The sequence below is a fragment of the Hibiscus syriacus genome, unplaced genomic scaffold, assembly GCF_006381635.1.
Source record: "Hibiscus syriacus cultivar Baekdansim isolate YM2019G1 unplaced genomic scaffold, ASM638163v2 tig00110610_pilon, whole genome shotgun sequence".
NCBI classification, from domain to species: Eukaryota; Viridiplantae; Streptophyta; class Magnoliopsida; order Malvales; family Malvaceae; genus Hibiscus; species Hibiscus syriacus.
In genome coordinates, this window is record NW_024062800.1 from 5,949 (window position 1) to 12,016 (window position 6,068).

Genomic DNA, 6,068 nt, shown 5'->3' on the forward strand with positions numbered 1-6,068 from the left:
ACTTTTTTAAAAAAAATTAACAAAAGAAAATTAAAACCCAATGTTCCCACTTAAAAATATGCATATAATTTCTAAATTTAACACCCAAAAATTAAATTTATAGCTCCATCGGTATCAAAAATTGCATTATAACTCCATGTTGAGCTGTGATCACAACTAAAACAATTTAAACATTGTAAAATAAGGCCTTAAGACCCCCAAACATTATTTTTATTATAGAATGACAACAAGTAAAATAATAGTACAATAAAAGATTTTACATAAAAATATCAACGAGAAAATTACAAAACAGAGAATGAGAAATTTCATTAATGTTAAAAAAGAATACAAGAGGTTTTATAAATACGACTTCTAATATTGATTATAAAATAAATTACTTATAATTTATTTGTGGATATAGTTACTTGATATAAAATAAATTAGTTCAAAATATATATATATACTTCAAGTAGATTTTCTACTTGTAATCAAAAGCTAATACTACAGTCCGTGTCAAAATAAAGACCCTTTAAACATATTAACAATGGATATGAACGAAGTCCAAGCCATGTACACATAACTCTATGGCTTCAATTGTACTTAAATAAGTCTCACATTGAAAACAATGGTTATTTAACTTCTAATTTGTTATGATAGTCATCCATGATATTACATGTTCATGCATAATTGTACATCATAATATTTTCTCATGAATTTATAACATGTAGTATTCATACTTTATACCATAAGATCATTCATGCATATCATCATTACTTCATATCATAAATCATGTCATCATAAAATTTTATTATTGTGATTATAAATCACAAAGACATATTCGTTACATGTTACCAATAATTCATAACTTATAATGATTGTAACATACAAATTATAACCCAAAAACATACCTTGATCAAAACACTATTTTCATCTACATGCTGATTTGGTAATTCAAATAAAAGAAAAACAAAACTCGAAGCTTAGTAAGGTATAGTAAACTTATACCAACTATTTAACCACTAAAATGATTTCTTCTAAAGCCTTTATCTTTATTCTTTATCCTTTATCTTCTTTGTTCTCAGGAATGAACTGAGGGGACGTGTGGGGATAGTCGTCCCTGAAAATTTAAAGTTACCATATGTTTTAATTTTTTCTATGTATTTTCTATTGAAAATATGTTTCCGCTCCTCTAGAATTTTATAAATTCTTCTATTCTTAAAATTTTAGAAGTTCGTCCCCTAACATAAAAGATTGCCTATGTCCCTGTTTATTTTTTCTTCAACACTTTGGAGGCTTTACACATTAACAAACATAACCAAAAGATAAAGTTACTAACATAATTCATTTATAAACCTATACAAATATGTAGAGAGGTTGCAATCTACAATTAAGTATAGTAAATTTACCTTTAATAACTTCCTTGAAAATTTATCTAAAACCTTGTTTTCTTCCTTCAAATTATCCATATATATATACACTCAATTTTTCTATTTGATTTTTTTCATATGTATGAAGAAACTAAGGGGAAAAGAAGAATTGAATCACTTTTCCATGTTTTATAAAAATAAATTACTTGGCTTAATTATTTTTTGAGTTAAACTAATTTATAATGAATTTTATATTTTATAATGAATTTTAAATTTATGAGTTAAATTGACTATAAAATTTTTAAAGATTAATTTGATCAAATGTATTAAATTTAGGAGCTAATTTAAAAAACACATAACTCAATTTAATTAGATTTATTAAGTTCAAAAGTCGGAATTAATTTTAATAGACTTACCAAATTCATGGTAATTGTCTTATAATAAGCATAAAAGATTTAGAATAATCACTTGAAAAAATTTGGGTAATAAGTTGAGGCAAAAGGAAAGGGGGGAAAAAACAAGTTAGAAAGAAGTGCTTAGTTCAAGTTATCCTAAATCAAATTTAAAATCTAATGCTAGAATTGAAGTAATATCTTTTATTTAATTATTAATATTTAATTTAGTAATCAATTAATTTTTTATTAATCTTTTCTTCATTTATAAAATTACTCTTATTTAAATCTTAATTTAGTATGTCTTATCTCATTAAATTTTATAAACTTTTTTTGGTCAATTGCATCACATGTCCTCAAAGTATGATTAGCATCTTAAATCGGTCTCTAGAATTTTAAATATTCCAATTTCATCCCTAAATTATAACTATCATTCTAAATTAGTCCTCAAGCTTTTGAACATTTCAATTTCATCCCAAACTATGACTTTCCTTCTAAATTGGCCCCGAATTGTTTTTAGCATTTCGATGGTAATCAAATTGTTAGGTCAAGTTATATTATATTATTATATATGAAAAAAAAACAAAATTTAGATTAAATTATGGTTGAAACTAATTACATATTTTCCAAAATGTGGGATAAAATTAGATTTTAAATAAACTTTTGAATATTTCAATTTCATTCTTAAAATATAACTCTCCTTCTATACTAGTCTTTAAGATTTTGAATATTCTAATTTCATCTTTAAAATATGACTCTCTTTCTAAATGTGGGATAAAATGAGGACATATGATGCAATTAACTCAATTTTTATAATAATGTAATTACTAAGATAACATATCTTAAGAATCTTTCTTAGTCATTGTTAATGTACACACAACTACAAATCCTTTAACCCAAAATATTTAGAAAGAGTAACACTTTTTCTAACTACTAAGGTCACTTAATGTGTTCTTATGCTTATTAGTAAAACAATATTTTTTAGTACAATGTGTCATAGAAGAGGCACAACGGGTAAAATTAGACAAATAATGCACATGAAATTATTAATTAGCAAAATAAGATACCTTCAAATTTATTTTGAGATTTAAGTCATTTTCTACGGTGTTCGTAGAACTCGTCATATCTAGACGAGTTCCATAAAATATATTAAAAAATTAAAATTCGTCATATGATAGGTAACAAAATTGCATGATCATGAGTTCCAATTTTTAATATATTTTGTAGAACTAATTATGTCCAATATATTTTATAACACTCATTATGTCTACGTCACGAGTTTCACGTGCATGTACATTATAATAGAATTTTACTATAACAAAATTTTAAATCCCAAAATAAATCTCAACCACCTCTATTTTTCAATATTTTTCCACTGTATTATTCCCCAGTTTTGCCGGTATAAATTAGCATGAAATATAAAGTGACATACAACTTCTCAAACGTACAACTATTACACTTGCACAAACTACATCACACAAAAACTATAATTAACATTTAACCACACTCTCCCAACACACTCAAAGCACTTTTATATTTGTATTGAGAAGAGAGCAGTGGAGATTCAACTCAACGCCTTCGGCTGATGGGCTCCTTTTGGGCGTTGAAATAAACAGTGGCTACAGGCAACCCCAAGTTGAGGTGTTAGCGAAGAACCTTGTGCTGAAGTTAGCCCGCGATGCAGGTTGCAGCACCGCACCCAACGGCCCCTTTTGTTGGAACCTATGTTGCACACTTGCACTGATACGGATACGAGAATGACTACGGAAACGGGAAACGACAATTTTTAAAATTATTGGGTACAAGGACGACAATGGTACGATATATAAAAAATTTAAAATTATAAATAGAAGTAAAAAATCATAAATAAAATCAATACTTTATAGAAAATTGGTGTAACACCCTAATTAAAATCCTAACATTTGATAATTTTTTTCCAAATACCTAAATTGATTTTAGTGTCAAATTTAAAAATACTGCAAAAATTGTTGTCAGATTCGAAAGTCCGAAAACGCTCAGGGACCAAATAGCAATTATACCAAAAATTCTTTATACCCTATTCTAAATCTTCTTTCTCCCAGCGGCCGCTTCTTCTTCCTTTTATTTCTTTTCTTCCTTTTCACAAACCTTGAAGTGGTCACCGAAGAGGATGAAGGATGGCGGCAGTTTAAAGACGAGGACATAGGGCAAGTAGCTTTGGGAATGTCGTGATTGGTTTTCAGATGTCATTATCGGCGCTTTGTTTGTGCTTTTCACCGGCGCTGCTTGTGTGTGTGCGGTGGTGGCCAAAATTACTCCTGGGACGTCCCCGAAAAGTCCCCAGATAAGCTTTGACCGTCCTCGAATTCGGCCAGCGGAACCTATTACCGTGGCACGTCCCCGATACGTACCCAGCTGTCCCTGTGCCCGAAACGTATCGGGTAGTTGGCTCCATTGCCGTCCCGTGCTTCATAGGTTGGAACAGCACCAGTATGTACCAATGAATGCCTACCGGCGGCCGTGGCCTCATGTAAGCCAGGATTTCCTTCCCTGAAACATTCTCACTTAATCAGTAGTATTAAAGACTGTATTATTGTCCCTACCGAAGCCACGTAGACAATGTGGTTACATGGCACGTGGGAATATGTAAGAGAATCCAAAGCTAGGATGGGATGATTCTTGTTGTTCAAACAACTAACCATGTGTCAGATCTGTGATGCATGCAATTGCAAAATACAATGAACAATAGAAATTTCAGGGAAAAATTATTGGGTTGCAGCAGTGAGTCAGTGAAATACAGTAAGGGAATTTTCGTTTTGGACAAGAACATTTGTTAAGGTTGTATTGGATCTTTCATCTCTAATTAAAAGTGGCACATGTATTTTTCAATATCTGTTCTACTGCTGCAAAGCAGCAAAATCCAAAATGTTTGTCTCAGCTCTAAACAATTTTCCCCGCAAAAAAGGAAAAAAAAATTGTAGGTTGCATGTATGCATGCATTCACGCATGCAAGAATTGGTTTAATCTCGATCGGCTGAGATGAAAGAGAATGGAAAGAAAATAAAACTAAATATCATTATAATTACAGGACTTGTTTCTGCAGAAATATGATTTCCCTCACTCAAAGTGATTAGGGAAGACTATATAAATATGTATACCTCTTGTGGGGTTGCTTCAGGATTGTCAGAAACGATCATGACACATGAAAGAAAGTAATGGAGTTAGATATAGACTTAAGATTTTATATCAAATGTGAACTTAACTATATGAAAATTTGAAATTTCTACAGAATCAACCTTGCTTCAATAGTTCTTGCCTTCTTGGTCCGTCCCTGAATCGGGTGATATTTTACGAGATGAACTACATGATTATATCATAAAATACGTGCTCAAAAGTCAAAACGCGTACCAGTGAACCCATTCACGCATGCTTGGCTCTTTGGGGCTCGGCGCATCAGTGTCAGTCATCACGTGGTTTAAAAACCATCAACATGCATAATCAATTGTCACACTCAGGCATATCGACAAACATTAAACACTCATAATTATAACCCAATTCAAGTTTAAAAAAGAAGAAGATAACGAACCAAAGTATAAAACTGGTCGGAGAATCGATGGCGACTTTAGGAGGGTTGATAGCCATGGAAGGCTTAATGTCACAGCCGTTGCTGACATGCTTGGAACCGTAGTAGACGGACATGGTGACGGTGGGAACAAACATGTCGATCACATCGCCGATGACACGACCGACGACGAGAGGATCGACGGAGGTAGTCATGGGAAGAAGATGAAGAGAATTGGTAATTGGTGCAGTTGAGCCGAAAAGGTTTATAGAGTGGGGAAGAGGGGGGTTAGATTAGTGTGACGTAAGTGGCAAGCATAGGGCATTAAAAAGTGAAATCAGCCAGAGACTGCCACGTGCTTCCCCTACCAGCTGTTGAAAAGGTAGCTGCTAGTCCTTTTGTTTTTGTATCCTAGTAATGCAACCAATCTCTACTATAATTTTTTTAATAACCTTATAAATTACACAAAATATTAGATATGTTACTATAAAATTATAGGATAAAAGTATGTATTTTGTGTTCCATATATTCTTGTAATTTCATTTTCATCATTCAAATATTCTTTTTCAAAATCACACTTAATCGGATGTAAATATAGTCTATAAGAATCTAAATTTCTTTATATTAATTCTTTATTTTGTTAATAATGTCTAACTTGATTTATTTGTATTCATCCTATATAAAAAAAAATTGTTATTAATATATATATATATCCTCAAAAAAAATTGAATCACACATCATACCTATCATTATATTTTGATTTTGTTTTAGTTACCCATTGTTAAAAAA

General features: G+C 30.9%; 1 pseudogene; it reads right to left on the minus strand.

Moving 5' to 3' along the window:
• Positions 1-3,307: 3,307 nt before the first annotated feature.
• LOC120135556 lies at positions 3,308-5,494 on the minus strand (annotated as a pseudogene).
• Positions 5,495-6,068: the final 574 nt, after the last annotated feature.